Genomic DNA, 18985 nt, shown 5'->3' with positions numbered 1-18985 from the left:
TAAACTAGAAGTCCTGGGAGTGCATTCTGACGAAGAACAGCAAAGGTAATCCAGTTTTTCTTATAGTAAATCTGAGTTTGGTGAGTGCCAAACTTGGTGGGTGTCAAAATAGCTAGCCATGATGGCCGGGCTATCTACTCAGAATATTGCAAAATGTGCTTTCACCGAAAAGCTATTTTAAAATCTGACACCGCGATTGCATAAAGGAGTTGTGTATCTATAATTCTTAAAATAATTGTTATGTTTTTTTTTGTGAATGTTTATCGTGAGTAATTTAGTAAATTCACCGGAAGTTTCGGTGGGTATGCTAGTTCTGAACGTCACATGCTAATGTAAAAAGCTGTTTTTTTATATAAATATGAACTTGATTGAACAAAACATGCATGTATTGTATAACATAATGTCCTAGGAGTGTCATCTGATGAAGATCATCAAAGGTTAGTGCTGCATTTAGCTGTGGTTTTGGTTTTTGTGACATTATATGTTAGCTTGAAAAATGGGTGTGTGATTATTTCTGGCTGGGTACTCTCCTGACAAAATCTAATGTTTTGCTTTCGTTGTAAAGCCTTTTTGAAATCGGACAATGTGGAGAGTATTGTCTTTAAAATGGTGTAAAATAGTCATATGTTTGAAAAATGGAAGTTTTTGGATTTCTGAGGTGTTTGTAATTCGCGCCACGCCCTATCATTGGATATTGGAGCGGTGTTCCGCTAGCGGAACATCTAGATGTAAGAGGTTTGGACCCCGTCTCCACATTCCTCATATGCATGTTCTCCCCCACACTTCTCACATCTCCTTTTGTATTCACACACCGCCTCCACATGCCCAAACCTTTATAACACAGTTACAGCAATGCAATGGCTTTGGAACATAAGCTCGCACATAGTAACTCATATAATCAATCCTAACTTTTTTTGTCAGTACCAGATCCTCAAAGTTTAGTAGCACTGACAGGATATCCACCTTTTTCCCCATCTCGTGTCATCACAATTTCCGGAACTCCTGTAATAACTCCCTTCACCCACTGCCGTCTAGTTTGATCCGGCATGCTACTATCAACCACACGTGTACATACCTGCTTGAGTTTGAGTGCCTTTTTGAATGTTTGAGTTTGAGTGCCTCATACTGTTTAGCATTGATACACACCACCACCAAATTTACAACACTAAGAACTTTAGCAGACACAACCTCTCCTACTTTACTCTCCAAATCCCTAGTCAACGTGATCGGACTCGCCGCTGTGACTCCACCCACGTCCTTAAATTTCCCCAACACAGTGAACTCCACTTTTTTTAATACAACACTGCAAACCGAACCTCCCTCGTCACTACTCTACCTCCACCTTTTTCCACTCCACCACTACGCTCCATCCTGTCCTCCTCAACTACTAATCCCCTATATTTCTATCCATCTCTGCTCCAGTCACAGCCCATTGTTGCTCAACCACCTCCACCAGATTTCACGCTCCAAATGAAAAACCAGGCCAGATTAAGCCTCTGACATTCACTGTCAACTGTGGGACCTTAAATAGACAGGTGCGTTTCTTTCTAAATCATGTCCAAACAATTGCCACAGGTGGACTCCAATCAATTTGTAGTGACATCTCAATGAGGATCAAAGGAAATTGGATGCACCTGAGCTCAATTTGGTTTCATAGCAAAGGGGTGTGAATACTTATGTAAATGAGATTTAAAAAACATGTTTTCACTTTGTTATTATGGTATTGTGTGTAGGTGGGTGAGAAAAAAAGTATATTTATCCATGTTGAATTCAGGCTGTAACACAACGCAATGTGAAATAAGTCAAGGGGTATGAATACTTTCTGAAGGCACTGTATGTGTATGTCTTTTGTGTATGTGTATGTCTTTCGGAGTGGTTGGGTTAAAAGCGTAAGTCAGATTTCGGGTGGCCCTTTTGTGCAATTGACTAATGAAGTAATCTTAATCTTAGTGTGTCACGTCCTGACCCTTGTAAGATGTCATTTTCTATAGTAGAGTAGTTCAGGGTGTGACAGGGTGTGTTTTTGGGTGGTTTTCTATGTTTTCTATTTCTATGTTATATTCTAGGTTTCTATTTCTATGTTGTTTTTTGGGTTGATCTCCAATTGGAGGCAGCTGGTCCTCGTTGCCTCTAATTGGAGATCATATTTAAGTTGGGGTTTTTTCTATTGTGTTTGTGGGTAGTTGTTTTTCCGTTTTGTTGCCTGATGGAACTGTTTGCTGTCATTTTGTTTCTTTGTAAAAGTGTTTAGTTTTCATTTAAAGCATATCATGAGCACTCAACACGCCGCGCCTTGGTCCCCTCTATACGACGCATGTTACATAGTGTTAGTTTAAAAGTTTTATCCATATGGCCATCCATGTCTATAGGGGTAGACCCAGCCTTGGTTAAATCCTTCTCTTTGTACTTTATACAGTGCCTTCAGAAAGTATTTAAAGTATCCCTTGACTTATTGTGTTCAGGTTGTGTTACAGCCTGAATTCAAAATGGATTAAATAAATACAAAATACCTCATAACGACAAAGTGAACATGTTTTAAAAAACATAAATATTGACACCCCTATTAGATATTAGAATCACCTTTGGTAGCGATTACAGCTGAGTCTTTGTAGGTAAGTCCCTAAGAACTTTGCACACCTGGATTGTACAATATTTGCACATTAGGCTCTGTCAAACTGGTTGTTGATCATTTCTAGACAGCCATTTTTTAAGTCTTGCCATAGATTTTTAAGCCGATTTAAGTCAAAACTTTAACTAGGCCACTCAAAAACATTCAACATCATCTTGGTAAGCAACTCCAGTGTATATTGGGCCTTTTGTTTAACCCTTGTGTTTTCTTAAAGGTAAAAAATGACCCGCCTGTCACGTCCTGACCATAGAAAGATGTTATTTTCTATGGTAGAGTAGGTCAGGGCGTGACAGTTTTTTCTTCTTCTATGTTTTCTATTTCTATGTTTAGGTTCTAGTTTTGTATTTCTATATTGGGGTTTTGTTTGGGATGATCTCCAATTAGAGGCAGCTGGTCCTTGTTGTCTCTAATTGGAGATCATACTTAAGTAGGGGTTCACCTGGGTTATGTAGGTGATTCATTTTGAGTTGTGTATGTGTTCATCTCTGCGTCACGGTTTGTTGTTTTTTCATTCAGTGTATTTATGTATTGCATAGTTTCACAGTATAAATAAAATGTGGAACGACACACACACTGCACTTTGGTCCTCTTCTTCCTACGACAGCCGTGACACCGCCACTATGTTTAACAGTAGAGAAAACCCCCTAAATGATATTTTTTCAACTTGAAATTTGATGACTTTTCCTAGAGTGACCCCAGCATTAGAAAAAATGAAACATTGTCTTTGTTCATATTTCCATGAAAGCTGTACACCACCAGGGTACAAATATTGTCTTAGGGTCATTTTTGAACCGGCAGATATAAAATAATTTACTCACCACAAAAACCACAAAGACACACACACACATACACAATGAAAAATGTTGATGATCTGTGCTACTGATTGAACTCAGACAAAACTAAACGTTCTTGTACATGTGCAGCATCTCCCCTCCACGACACCACACATGACTCAAGTTCACAGACAAATGAAAAACAATTTCAGACAAAATAAACATTTCTTGAAAGCATTGTTTACTAACGGGGAATGCAGTCAGAGGCTATAAAGGTGCTGCAGATGACAGTCCCCCCAGTTCTCTCTTTGCTGAAGCCATGAGTGCACGTTTTAGTGCCCAACAGGTCGTAGATCAGATTTTTTCAAATGTCCAGGAGGTACAAGGGAACAATGATTTAAAAGAGGAGGAGGTATCTGAAGAAGAAGATGGGGAAGAATTCAACCCAAAGCATGATGCATCATCTTCAGATGAAGAAGAAATCCCCCAAGCTGAAAGAGAGACATTTTTGTCAAAGAACAGCAAAATAACATGGTCCTTGTCAGCATATGACAACCAGGGCAGAATGGTAGCACAAAATGTCATAAGGATGACCCCAGGGCCCACAAGACATGCAGTTGCCCATGCCCATGCCCACATTCTACATGTTCATCACACCAGTCATCAAAAAAATCATTCTGGAGATGTCAAATTTTGAGGGTTTTTGTAAATATGGAGACAACTGGAAAATGATGGATGGGATTTACCTGCATGTCTACATAGGGCTGCTAATCTTAGCGGGTGTGTATAGGTCCCGAGGCGAGGCAACATGGGATGCAGAGAGTGGAAGGGCGATTTTCCATGGCACGATGCCACTGAAAGTCTTTCACACTTTCTCAAGAATGCTACGATTTGATAACCGTGAGTCAAGACCTGCAAGATGTGTGAGAGACAAACTGGCGGCCATAAGAGAGGTCTTGGAGAAGTGGGTGGAGCATCTGCCATACCTCTACAACCCTGGGACTGAAGTAACAGTGGATGAGCATCTGAATGTACCATTCAGAGGTAAATTTGTATTTTCATATCTGTAATGTAAGCGATTTTTACTGTTCATTTTATTATGTATTACTGTAATATCATTAATTTATGTGACTGTTTTCTGTGACACTGATACTAACCTGTTATGGATAGGGGGCAGTATTTTCACAGCCGGATAAAAAACGTACCCGATTTAATCTGATTATTACTCCTGCCCAGAAACTAGAATATGCATATAATTATTAGCTTTGGATAGAAAACACTCCAAAGTTTCTAAAACTGTTTGAATGGTGTCTGTGAGTATAACAGAACTCATTTGGCAGGCCAAAACCTGAGAAGATTCTGTACAGGAAGTACCCTGTCTGACCATTTCTTGGCCTTCTTTGCCATCTCTATCCATTACAGAGGATCTCTGCTGTTACGTGACACTTCCTACGGCTCACATGGTCTCTCAGAAGGCGGGAAAAAGCTGAATCGTGGCTTTGCAGGCTCTGGCTGAAAAAAAGTAGCGCGTCTGGGTAGTGGCTGGTTACAGTACTGTGAGACTCAGGCGCGTGCCCGCGTCGACAGAATGCTTTGTTTTCTTTCCTCAGTTTACCTAAACGCAGATTCCCGGTTGGAATATTATCGCTTTGTTACGAGAAAAATGGCATAAAAATTGATTTTAAACAGCGGTTGACATGCTTCGAAGTACGGTAATGGAATATTTAGAAATCTTTTGTCACGAATTGCGCCATGCTCGTAACCCTTATTTACACTTCGGATAGTGTCTAGAACGCACGAACAAAACGCCGCTATTTGGATATAACGATGGATTATTTTGGACCAAACCAACATTTGTTATTGAAGTAGCAGTCCTGGGAGTGCATTCTGACGAAGACAACAAAGGTAATCAAACTTTTGTAATAGTAAATCGGAGTTTGGTCAGGGCTAAACTTGGTCGGTGTCTAAATAGCTAGCCGTGATGGCTGGGCTATCTACTGAGAATATTGCAAAATGTGCTTTCACCGAAAAGCTATTTTAAAATCGGACATATCGAGTGCATAGAGGAGTTCTGTATCTATAATTCTTAAAATAATTTTTGTGAACGTTTATCGTGAATAATTTAGTAAATTCACCGGATGTTTGCGGGGGGTATGCTAGTTCTGAACGTCACATGCTAATGTAAAAAAGCTGTTTTTTGATATAAATATGAACTTGATTGAACAAAACATGCATGCATTGTATAACATAATGTCCTAGGGTTGTCATCTGATGAAGATAATCAAAGGTTAGTGCTGCATTTAGCTGTGGTTTTGTTTTTTGTGACATTATATGCTAGCTTGAAAAATGGGTGTGTGATTATTTCTGGCTGGGTACTCTGCTGACATAATGTAATGTTTTGCTTTCGTTGTAAAGCCTTTTTGAAATCGGACAGTGTGGTTAGATTAACGAGAGTCTTGTCTTTAAAATGCTGTAAAATAGTCATATGTTTGAAAAATGGAAGTTTTTGTATTTTTGAGGAGTTTGTATTTCGCGCCACGCCTATCATTGGATATTGGAGCAGGTGTTCCGCTAGCGGAATGTCTAGATGTAAGAGGTTAATTACTGATAGTAATCTCTTTTGTCAAAAGGTTGCTGTTCTTCACGGCAGTATATGCCCAGCAAGCCAGCAAAGTATGGCATCAAATATGGGTGACCTGTGACGCACAATCCAGCTACGCTTGTAAGATGTAAGTCTACACAGGGAAGCCGACCAGTGGAGGTCCGGAGAAGAACCAGGGGATGCGGGTAGTGCTTGATGTGACAGATGGACTGAGGGGGCACAATGTCACGTGTGACAATTTCTTCACCTCTCATGACCTCAGCCAGCAGCTCCTGAAGAGGAAGATCACCATGGTTGGCACAGTTAGAAAGAACAAGCCTGAGCTCCCCCTGCACTCCTCACAACAAGGGGGAGAGAGGCCTTCTCATCAAAGTTGCCTACACCCCGACCACCATTCTAGTTTCTTACCTCCCAAAGAGGAACAAGAATGTGGTCCTCCTGAGAATACTGCAAAAAACGGCTGAGATCAGTGATCATGAGGACAGAAAGCCAGCCATCATCCTCGACTACAACCACAACAAAGGAGGTGTGGACAACCTGGACAAGATGATTGGAACTTACAGCTGCAGGAGGATGACTGCCCGCTGGCCCCTGGTCATCTTCCATAACATCATTGATGTGTCCTCATACAATGCCTTTGTGATATGGAGCCCTACCTGGATGCCTGATAAGCAGAACAAGAGGAGGGTGTTCCTGGAGCAGCTGGGAAAGGCACTTGTAACAACACACATTCAAAGAAGTGAGTGCCTCCCCTGCACAGCAGCCTCTGCAGCACTTGTGAAAGCTGTTCAGGGGGCTGAATCTTGTCCTGATCCACCTGAGGCTGTAGCTGGGGCAGGCAAGAGGAGGAGATTCCAATTCTGCCCCCTAAGAAGGACTGTAAAACAAATACTATGTGCTGCACATGTGAGAAATACATCTGCAAAGTCCATGCACAGCTTGAATACTGTCCTACATGTGCTAATTCAAGTTGCTTGATTTATATTCTTCACATTTTTGTTTTGTATCTATTATATTATTTTATTCTTATTTATTGTTGTTTATACACCTTGTGGGTGGGGGCACTGGTTCAAAAAATGGGAGAAGTCCAGTATTTTGTAGTTGAATTTCTCATTGTACAGTATATAATAACATATCACTGTGTTGCCAAAAATGTTCAAGACTGTTAATGTTTCCCTTGAATAAAGTGCATTCAAAATTACTTTCTGCAGATTTCTGCTACTTTCTTAAGCCAACACAAGTGCTATCTCTTGCTAAAAAATATATGTTTACACCTGTGCAGTTCCTTCAATAATAATAATAATAATAAACCTCTACTTTAGTAAAGAAAACAATTATGACAGGTGTGTTGTAATAAAAACAAGTGGTGTCCACTGATTAAATGCAGTCTTTCTGCATTGTGAAGAGGGAAAACCCAGATATTCACAAAGTTTGTGAAGAATGACAGGTTGTTGTGTCATGCAAAAAATATATACAATTCAATTAAGACGCTTTATTTTAGGGGTTTAGTGAAGGCAGGTAATTTTTGACGCTTAGGACAAAGGGAGTACACAGAATGTTAAGACTACACAAGGGTTGAGGTTATTGTCCTGCTGAAAGGGGAATTTTTCTCCCAGTGTAACGTAGACGCAGGGAGTCAGTAAGCAGGTGCAGATGTTGAGTTTAATAATAACAAACATGAAGAGTACAAATCAAGAGAACTGTCAGGACATGAACCAATACTGCCTGATGACTGAGGTTGGTGAGGGCTATATGAAGGGGGAGTAATCAGGGTGGTGATGAAGTACAGGTGTGCTTAATGACTCTGTAAATCATGTTTGATGCACTCTGTAAGTAAACATTTTGCAGTACTGTTTAAACTAGATGATAGGAACACTGTGGACACTTTTCATTAAGTTGCAAACATGAAATACAGAAATAAACAGTTTTCCATAAACAAGGTCTAAATCATGTTTGATGCACTCTGTAAGTAATTTTTTTGCAGTACTGTTTAAACTAGATGATAGGAACACTGTGGACACTTTTCAGCAAGTTGCTCCATGTGTGCAACGATGGTGTCACAACTTCCACCGAAGTCGGTTCCTCTCCTTGTTCGGGCGACGTTCGGCGGTCGACGTCACCAGCCTTCTAGCTATCGCCGATCCACTTTTCATTTTCTATTTGTTTTGTCTTTGTTTTACACACCTGATTTCAATTCCCCAATTACGTGTTTATTATTTAACCCTCTGTTTTCCCCATGGTTTTTGTGCGTGTTTGTTTTGTGTATTTTGGTCCTTTTGTGTGGGCTTGGTATTTACTTCATGGAATGTATATTATTGAGTAAAGTTACTTTTATTACTCATCTCTACTGTCCTGCGCCTGACTCCTCTGCACCAGCTACAGCCAGACCTTTACAGATGGTTGCCAGCTGTGCGCAATGTAGGTTGCCAGGTCCGGTGGTTAGTAGACCGGTGACGTTCATGGAGGAGGTGAGGGCCTGGTTGATAAAGTTCCCCACGGCACCAGAGTCCACTAGAGCTGTAGAGACAACACTTGAGGGACAGCCAGCCGGTGAAATGGGAACCAGAAAGGGTTTGGCGGAAAACGATGACAATGGATACTCATGCCTACCCTGTCTCTCTGTTCTAGTGGACCCCAGGTTAGGACGCACCGGACACCACTGAAGCTGGTGCCCCTCCTGGCTGCAATAGGGATAGAGCCCAAGCTGTCTCCGGTGACACCGCTCTGCCGCGGAGAGGTATGTGACCCCTACCTCCATGGGTTCAGGCTCTGCCTCAGGACAGCCAAAGGAGGGAGGTGAGTGGCAAGGTGGACACCGATGCTCCCGAAGAAGGTTATCCCGACATGCCAAGTCCGTCTGGACCTCTTCGCGCAGTCCACTGCGGAATAGAGCGTGAAGTGCCAGCTCATTCCATTCCCATTGTATTCTGTATTTGTCGCACCTTAATCTGTTTCATCTGTCTTTGTGATTGTCTCTACCCCCTCCAGGTGTCACCCATCTTCCCCATTATCCCCTGTGTATTTATGCCTGTGTTCTCTGTTTGTCTGTTGCCAGTTCGTTTTGTTTCATCAAGCCTACCAGCGGTTATCCCTCTGCTCCTGTATCTCAATTGCTCCTGTTTCCTAGTTTTCCTGGTGTTGACCATTCTGCCTGCCCTGACCCTGCCTGCCATCCTGTACCTTTGCCCCACCTTTCTGGATTACTGACCTTTGCCTGACCTGAGCCTGCCTGCTGTCCTGTACTGTTGCCCCACCAATCTGGATAACTGATCTCTGCCTGCCCTTGACCTGCCTTCTGCCTGCCCCTGTTTTATTAATAAACTGTTGTTACTTCGACGTCATCTGTATCTTCTTTGCAGAGCATTGGAAAACCTCCCTGGTCTTTGTGGTTGAATCTGTTTGAAATTCACTGTTCGACTGAGGGGACATACAGTTAATTGTATGTGTGGGGTACAGAGATGAGGTAGTCATTCAAAAATTATGTTAAACACTATTATTGCACAAACATGAGTCCATGAAACTTATTACGTGACTTGTCAAGCACATTTTTACTCCTGAACTTATTTAGGCTTGCCATGACAAGGGGGTTGAATATTTATAGACTCAAGACATTTCAGATTTGAATATTAAATTCATTTTTAAAGATTTAAAAAAACATAATTTCACTTTGACATTATGGGGCATTGTGTGTAGGCCAGTGACACAAAATCTAAATTTAATCAATTTTAAAGACAACTGTAAGACAACAAAATGTGAAAAAGGGTAAGGGGTGTGAATTCTTCTGAAGGCATTGTATTTATATCTATGATGCATTTTCTGTCCCCTTTTCGATCTTCATTCCTTTTGTATGTGAATGTCTAGGATATGAAATCAAATAAAGATCTATTCAATTAAATAACTATTTGTCATTCTTGTTAATATTGTATAATTAATTTGCTTGCAGTATGGTTTTGTTAATTTGGAAGGTCAAAACAGAATTTAAAAACTGCCAAGATGAAACATGAGATGAATTCACTTTTTCACCAGCAGGTAGCAGCACACATCACAACATACTCTATCACCATTCTCAGAGAAAGACCCTATGGTCTCAGGCACACAAACACTACATTAAAAGAAAGACATGCTGAAGCAGCAATAAAAATAAATAAATAAACACTTTTTAAAATTAAAATGGTCTGTTGATAGGTGAGACTATAATGGTGCTGAAAAGGATATCAGAATGATTCTTCAAACACTAGCTGGATTTAGTAGGTCCCGACTCAGAGCGCTAAAAGGAGGGGGAAAAGCCATAAAGTTACACCTGTTAAACCTAACATGAAACCAAACAGAAAACAATGCTCTCTCACTCTCGCACACTCTCTCTATGCTTTTGAAGTAGCCTACAAATGTCTGGTGAATGTGAATGGCGGCTTACCTGTGCTTACATGTTTCTGCTAGTCTATGTAAAAACATTAGCAGGCACTGGTGAAGGCCTAGGTCTTGCAAAACAGGTTTGGTAAAAGTTGCTTACTCCACAGTGATATGATTTCATTATGACATTTTTATTGAATTTTAATGAACTGAATGATGAGGATGAAGAAGGTGACTGAATTTAGAACAATAGTGTAAGAATTGCTATTCCTATGTCCTGCACGCGCACCTGAAAAAAATACACTTCTTTTTTTGATACTACTCATCAGTATTACTTACTAAAACTGTTGTTACACTAAGGTTTTTATTCTAAGAGAAACTTAGACTACAATTAGGGAGTGGAAATGTTAGGATGATTTTTTCTCTTACTGTAGTACTGTAGCCTACTCCCAACCTGTCACATTGTACAGCGCCCATGTGGCGCAGCGGTCTAAGGCACTGCATCTCAGTGCAAACGCAGTGCAAACTGAGTTGCTACAGATGCTGGTTTGATACCCGTGCCAGCTGAGACCCATGAGACAACAGTAGGCTTTTGGTTTCTCTCCCTTTAAAAACAGAAATAAACACTGCATCACAGTGCTAGATGTGTCACTAGAGATCCTGGTTTGAGTCCAGGCTCTGTCGCACCCGGGAGACCCATGGGACTACGCACAATTGGCCAAGCGTCGTCCGGGTTATGGAACGTTTTTGCCAGCAGGGATGTTCCTGTCCCATCACGCACTAGTGACTCCTGTGGCGGGCTGGGTGCAATGCACGCTGATACAGTTGCCAAGAAGCAGAGTGGCTTGGCTGGGTTGTGTTTCAGAGGACGCACGGCTCTCGACCTTCGCCTCTCCCATGTCCGTACGAGAGTTGCAGCGATGGGACAGGACTGTAACTACCAATTGGATACCACGAAATTGGGGAGAAAAAGGGGTAAAAAATGAATAAATAAATAAAATATAAACAGAAAAAAAATCATTCTAAATAACAAACTGGCTTTTTTTTACAAATTAGTAACAATGTCTCACCCCATGTTCAAGAATGGCATTTTTCTCGCTCACTTTAGGTTTTTTGAAAATAAAATATTCTCCGAAATATTGTTATTTTTTAAAACAAGCCATAGAAAGTTGGTTTAATCCACCAGAAAAGACAGAACAAATAATACAACAAATATTGTGGTTAAACTCAAATATACTAATTGATTAAAAAAAACTTTATCAATTGGAAACTTTAACAAGTGGAAGGGGGAAAAAGTATTATTATTATTAACCATGTTTTTCACAAGCATAGCACGAGCATGTTTCTAGGATGGGCTATTAGCTGGAGAATATATATTGGTCCTATTGGTCATGGCTCCCGAGTGGCGCAGTGGTCTAAGACATTGCATCTCAGTGCAAGAGGCATCACTAGAGTCCCTGGTTTGAATCCAGACTGTATCTCATCCAACTGTGATTGAGAGACCCATATGGTGGCACACAATTGGCCCAGTGTTGTCCCTCAATTTGGTTTGGGTCATTGTCTGCATTTGAAGAAGAAAAAAATACATTTAGTCTAACAGCTAACATTAGGTACAATACCAGAAATATACAATATTGCTATAATCCTACCTTGAAAGAAACGATGTGGTCCCAGAAACACCTCTCTGACATAGGGTTAAGTATACCTATTGAAGATTTCTTCCTCAAAGAAATCTTGAGCCGTGATACCTGAAAAATAAGGCAACAGTGAATTATTGTGGAACACATAGCCGTCTGTGAGGTGTAGGCTTCAATATTTTATGCACATTTTGATTTGTAAATAGCTAAACTTACCATCAAACATAAAAAATGGGCCTGGTCCCTGGCGAGAAATTGCCCCCCACACATGGAGTTTGAAGGGATGCTTGAGACTTGGCTTGCTTGATCTTACTTTTTTCTGTAGCAATTTTGAGCTAATTGCTCAAGGGCCACGGTTGATTCGTCTGCGATGATGGCTCATTGAACGTCTCGCCAGCTTTGATCCATGCCTGGGCCTGCAGGATGCAAGGTCTTTGTTTGTCAGACGAATCATTGGGTCAAAACTAAGGAACAGTACAAAACAAGCGAGCACACACGGTTAACCTCTATGGGCAAGGCGGGACGAATTCGTCCCACCTACGTAACAGCCACCTGAATTCAGTGGCGCGATTTTTGAATCTTTTGAAATACTATTACTTCAATTTCTCAAACATATGGAGGAACTGGGCTGGATGGTATATCAGTTGAGGTATACCAAACCTTTTTGATGTACTAAAAGGACCGTTATTCGCATGTTTTAACCACACCTTTAAAATGGTAGATTATCAGATACTCAACAATAAAGTCTGATTTCATTATTACTGAAACAGGAACCAAGTGGTAAATATCAATATAATTCAAACACACTCAGATTTCTTCAAACAGAAGCATTACTTGAATGAATTTCTCAGAAGTACTTCTCTTTGGGGTAGTCTTAATTGTGTATCTTGGAGGTCATTTTTCTTAGCTCTCTGCTTTTATCTCAGTATTTCTTGATTTGCATGATTCTGCTGCCTGATGACTGAGATTGTTGAGGCCTATATGAAAGGGATATATGAAGGGGAAGTAATCAGGGTGGTGATGAAGTCCAGGTGTGCTTAAAGACAAGACTCTCGTTAATCTAACCACACTGTCCGATTTCAAAAAGGCTTTACAACGAAAGCAAAACATTAGACACATTTTTTGCCCGTAGCAGCTAAAAATGTAACTGGATCTTGATTGACAGTGGTCGTGTGATCTCCGCAGGAAAAGGGGGAGCATGCACACAGAGAGTATGGAGCTGGAACAGTGCCAAGATAGGGTGAATGAGAAATGACTGCACATGTGTCTGGAACAGCTAAAATAAGTGTTTGTTTGTTCATGTAAGGGAAGTGTTTTGTACAAGTTTATTTCATTTATGAGAATGTACATATTTGTGAAACAGAGATTATTGACCGTCAGCAGAACGAGGACTAGTGATGATAGACAGCATGTCTGATGTCCCATGTATGTCTTGTGATTTCAGAAAAGAAAAGTCAGCGTTCTTCACTTCTATATGCTTGATAGTCGTTGTCATTATTCAAGTGTGCATCATACACACACCGCCTAATTTCCTGGGGTAAATCCAGGGATAATTTATAAATGTTGGCACAGCTAACCTAGGCAGCCCCACTGTCTTACTGAGTGCCACGGCTAGTGTTACCTTGGTGATCGTTTTCCATCCCCCCCTGCCCCCATCTCACCAATTGAATCTAGTAATCTTGGCTGGAGAGCGAGGAGCGGGAGTAAATTATTTATAAATGGCTGATGGAATTATTACTGATCATCATTCACAAACATAAATGCATGATGTGGTCAAATTTGACATTGTACATGCATTAGTTTGCTGTTTAAACACACAGGCATATTTCAAGTGCTGGGGTTCTCTCTTTCATCGAAGAACACGGAATGCCAACACCACAAGCCCGTTGGAATTCCATTTAGAATCTTAGCAAGCAAATCAAATCAAATTTTATTGGTCACATACATGTGTTTATCAGATTTTATTGCAGGTGTAGCGAAATGCTTGTAGTGTATGTATCAAAATGTGTACAGTAGATTTCATTCTAAATCACATTCTTGTGAAGTGTCATTGTTGCGGAATTTGTAACCAACCATGGAGGATATTTATATTTTTGATCTACTGTATATACAGTATGGTTCTCCTCTCTTCCCTCCCTGTCCTCCGCTGGCCCTCTGACATGCAGGTTTGGAAACATGGATGCTCCTCACAACACAGGGGTGAGCCCCCCTGCCGCTATCGTAACCACTACCAACTGGGAGACCAGGGGAACTGAGTGAACCCTGACACACCTCCAGCCTCCATAATAAGCCCTCTCTCTTTACCTCCTTCTCTCCATCATTCTCTCTCTCTCTCTCTCATACATCTCTTATTCTCTCTGCCTTGCTCTCTCTTCGCCTCTTTCTCTCTCTGCCTCTCCAGTAAACCTCTCGCTCTCTTCTCTCTCTCGTTCCTTCGCTACCCTCTGTCTTTCCTTTCTCCCCCCCACTCTCTCCTTCTTTCTCCCTCTCTCTTTCCTCCCTTCTCTCTCTCCCACTTTCTATCCCTTTCCTCTCTATCTCTCCCTGTCCATTAGTGTGACGTGTTAGTGGTAATCGCGATGACTGGAGGAGACAGAGGGAGCCGCATGGCTATAATGGTAAACAGCATGGTGCATATGCTGCATGAACACACTAGAACCGCCGCCAGAGCTACCCTGTGGATGTGAGTGTGTGTATGTGTGTGGTGGTGTTGGCTGAGAGAGAGAGATTACAATTAAAACCTCATATTTGACAAATTGGGAAAATTAACAAAAAATACACAAAATAAACAAAAAAATTCTACTCTGTCAGAGATACAAAACAGAGACTGATCCTGCCCAAATACAGGCTCCGTGACCACCAATTGGCTATAGAAAAAGGGAGACATGAAAAAGACATTGCTACACAAAGAGGAGTGTGTGTGTGGTCACTGCACGACAGAGATGCACTTCCTCCTCCTTTGCAAAAATATTCTTCATCAAGAGAGTCTTTCTTCAAAGAAATTGCTACATTTATTAATCATTTTTCATTATTAAACCCAGAGGTGAAGGAGCAACAATATGTATTTGTATACTGTATTTGCCTGCAATAGCCTGAGAGTCATTGAGTAACTAATAAAATATCAATAAGCAGTAACACTTGCTATTATTACTATTGTTGTTGTTGTTATTGTTATTATTGCCGTGATTATTATTTAAAATAGTTGTCATAAGGGTAGTAGGGTAATGGTAACGGAAATAGTTTAACCTGTTGGGGATAGGGGGCAGTATTTGCACGGCCGGATAAAAAACGTACCCGATTTAATCTGGTTACTACTCCTGCCCAGTAACTAGAATATGCATATAATTAGTCGATTTGGATAGAAAACACTGTAAAGTTTCTAAAACTGTTTGAATGGTGTCTGTGAGTATAACAGAACTCATATGGCAGTCAAAACCCTGAGACAAATCCTAACAGGAAGTGGAAATCTGATGTGTGGAATCACTTCAAACTTTTGCCATTGAAACACACAGGGACTTATTAATCATTTAGCACTTCCTAAGGCTTCCACTAGATGTCAACAGTTTTACAAAGTGGTTTGAGTCTTCTATGGTAGAAACTGACTCAAAGAGAGGCTTGGGAAGTTGGTCACAGGGGGAGGGCCATTACTACTATGACGCGGCGCCCATGGGAACCCTTTTGTTCGAAACGTTTAGTAAGACAATGCAATCGTCCGCCTTGAATATTATTGAAGCTCTGGTTGAAAAAGGCCCTAAAGATTTGTTATACAACGTTTGACATATTTGAACGAACATAAATATACTTTTTTTGCACATTCGTGACGACAAGTCCCGCGTGCTTCAGTACATTATGAGTAGCCTTCAGAACTCACTAACAAGAAGGAACTATTGGGACATAAATTATTAACTTTTTTGAACAAAACTACATTTGTTGTGGACCTGGAATGCCTGGAAGTGCCTTCTGATGAAGATAATCAAAGGTAAGGGAATATTTACAATAGTATATTTGATTTTAGATGGTTCCAAGATGGCGCTAACATGTATCGCCTAGCCTATTTTTCTGAGCATACCACGTCGTTTATTGCAAAGTGTGATTTCCCAGTAAAGTTATTTTTAAATCTGGCAATGCGGTTGCATTCACGAGATGTTAATCTATAATTCTTTGAATGACAATATTACATTTTAACAATGATTTCGAATAGTAATTTTGTAAATTGTAGCGCTGATCCACCGGAAGCATTTGAGGGAAAATATTTTCTGAACGTCACGCGCCGATGTAAAATGCTGTTTTTATATATAAATATGAACTTTATCGAACAAAAAATGCACGTATTGTGTAACATGATGTCCTAGGAGTGTCATCTGATGAAGATTGTCAAAGGTTAGTGCTGCATTTAGCTGTGTTTTGGGTATTTGTGATGCATGCTAGTTGCTTTGAAAATGGCAGTTTGATTATTTCTGGCAGGGTACTCTCCTAACATAATCTAATATTTTGCTTTTGCTGTAAAGCCTTTTTGAAATCGGACAACGTGGTTCGATTCAGGAGAGGTGCATCTATAAAATGGTGTAAAATAGTCATATGTTTGAGAAATTGAAGTTATAGCATTTATGAGGTTTTGTATTTCGCACGACGCAAGCGTCCCACGTTCCCAGACAGGTTAAGGGTGGTAGTGGTTGGGGTAAAAAACAAATACCTTATTTACATAAGTATTCAGACTCTTTGCTATGAGACTCGAAATTGAGCTCAGGTGCATCCTGTTTCCATTGATCATCCTTGAGATTTCTACAACTTCATTGGAGTCCACCTGTGGTAGATTCAATTGATTAGACATGATTTGGAAAAGGGACACACCTGTCTATGTAAGGTCACACAGTTTTTATTAAAAAATTTTATTTCACCTTTATTTAACCAGGTAGGCAAGTTGAGAACAAGTTCTCCTTTACAATTGCGACCTGGCCAAGATAAAGCAAAGCAGTTCGACACATACAACAACACAGAGTTACACATGGAGTAAAACAAACATTCAGTCAATAATACAGTAGAAAAATAAGTCTATATACAACGTGAGCAAATGAGGTGAGATAAGGGAGGTAAAGGCAAAAAAGACCATGGTGGTAAAGTAAGTACAATATAGCAAGTAAAACACTGGAATGGTAGATTTGTAGTGGAAGAAAGTGCAAAGTAGAAATAGAAATAATGGGGTGCAAAGGAGCAAAATAAATAAATAAATAAATACAGTAGGGGACGAGGTAGTTGTTTGGGCTAAATTATAGATGGGCTATGTACAGGTGCAGTGATCTGTGAGCTGCTCTGACAGCTGGTGCTTAAAGCTAGTGAGGGAGATAAGTGTTTCCAGTTTCAGAGATTTTTGTAGTTCGTTCCAGTCATTGGCAGCAGAGAACTGAAAGGAGAGACGGCCAAAGGAGGAATTGGCTTTGGGGGTGACCAGAGAGATATACCTGCTGGAGCAGGTGTTTTACTTGCGTGCTACAGGTGGGTGCTGCTATGGTGACCAGTGAGCTGAGATAAGGGGGAACTTAGCAGGGTCTTACCTAGCAGGGTCTAGCAGGGTCTTATAGATGACCTGGAGCCAGTCTGTTTGGCGACGAGTATGAAGCGAGGGCCAGCCAACGAGAGCGTACAGGTCGCAGTGGTGGGTAGTATATGGGGCTTTGGTGACAAAACGGATGGCACTGTGATAGACTGCATCCAGTTTATTGAGTCGGGTATTGGAGGCTATTTTGTAAATTACATCGCCGAAGTCGAGGATTGGTAGTATGGTCAGTTTTACGAGGGTATGTTTGGCAGCATGGGTGAAGGATGCTTTGTTGTGAAATAGGAAGCCAATTCTAGATTTAACTTTGGATTGGAGATGTTTGATGTGAGTCTGGAAGGAGAGTTTACAGTCTAACCAGACACCTTGGTATTTGTAGTTGTCCACATATTCTAAGTCAGAACCGTCCAGAGTAGTGATGCTGGACGGGCGGGCAGGTGCAGGCAGCAATTGGTTGAAGAGCATACATTTAGTTTTACTTGTATTTAAGAGCAGTTGGAGGCCACGGAAGGAGAGTTGTATGGCATTGAAGCTCGTCTGGAGGGTTGTTAACACAGTGTCCAAAGAAGGGCCAGAAGTATACAGAATAGTGTCGTCTGCGTAGAGGTGGATCAGAGACTCACCAGCAGCAAGAGCGACATCATTGATGTATACAGAGAAAAGAGTTGGCCCAAGAATTGAACCCTGTGGCACCCCCATAGACACTGCCAGAGGCCCGGACAACAGGCCATCCGATTTGATACATTGAACTCTATCAGAGAAGTAGTTGGTGAACCAGGCAAGACAATCATTTGAGAAACCAACGCTGTTGAGTCTGCCGATGAGGATGTGGTGATTGACAGAGTCGAAAGCCTTGGCTAGGTCAATGAATACGGCAGCACTGTATTGTTTCTTATCGATGGCGGTTACGATATCGTTTAGGACCTTGAGCGTGGCTGAGGTGCACCTGACCAGCTCTGAAACCAGATTGCATAGCGGAGAAGGTGCGGTGGGATTCGAAATGGTCGGTAATCAGTTTGTTGACTTGGCTTTCGAAGACCTTAGAAAGGCAGGGTAGGATAGATATAGGTCTGTAGCAGTTTGAGTCACGAGTGTCTCCCCCTTTGAAGAGGGTTATGACCGCAGCTGCTTTCCAATCTTTGGGAATCTCTGACGACACGAAAGGGAGGTTGAACCAGCTAGTAATAGGGGTTGCAACAATTTCGGCAGATGATTTTAGAAAGAAAGGGTCCAGATTGTCTGGCCCGGCAGATTTGTTGGGGCCCAGATTTTGCAGCTCTTTCAGAACATCAGCTGACTGGATTTGGGAGAAGGAGAAATGGGAAGGCTTGGGCGAGTAGCTGTGGGGGGTGCAGTGCTGTTGACCGAGGTAGGGGTAGCCAGGTGGAAAGCATGGCCAGCCGTAAAAAAATGCTCATTGAAATTCTCAATTATAGTGGA

General features: G+C 41.2%; 1 long non-coding RNA gene across 1 annotated transcript in view; it reads left to right on the top strand.

Moving 5' to 3' along the window:
- Window positions 1-9848, top strand: part of LOC106603688 (uncharacterized) — a 38127-nt gene extending 28279 nt beyond the window's left edge. The window contains exon 5 of the long non-coding RNA XR_006762177.2: window positions 8633-9848. This is a non-coding gene — a long non-coding RNA (uncharacterized LOC106603688). The remainder of the gene's footprint in view (window positions 1-8632) is intronic.
- Window positions 9849-18985: the final 9137 nt, after the last annotated feature.

Source organism: Salmo salar, chromosome 26 (genome assembly GCF_965601325.2).
Source record: "Salmo salar chromosome 26, fSalSal1, whole genome shotgun sequence".
Taxonomy (NCBI): Eukaryota; Metazoa; Chordata; class Actinopteri; order Salmoniformes; family Salmonidae; genus Salmo; species Salmo salar.
Note: the sequence above shows the minus strand (reverse complement) of the source record. Positions and strands in the feature narration are given on the sequence as shown.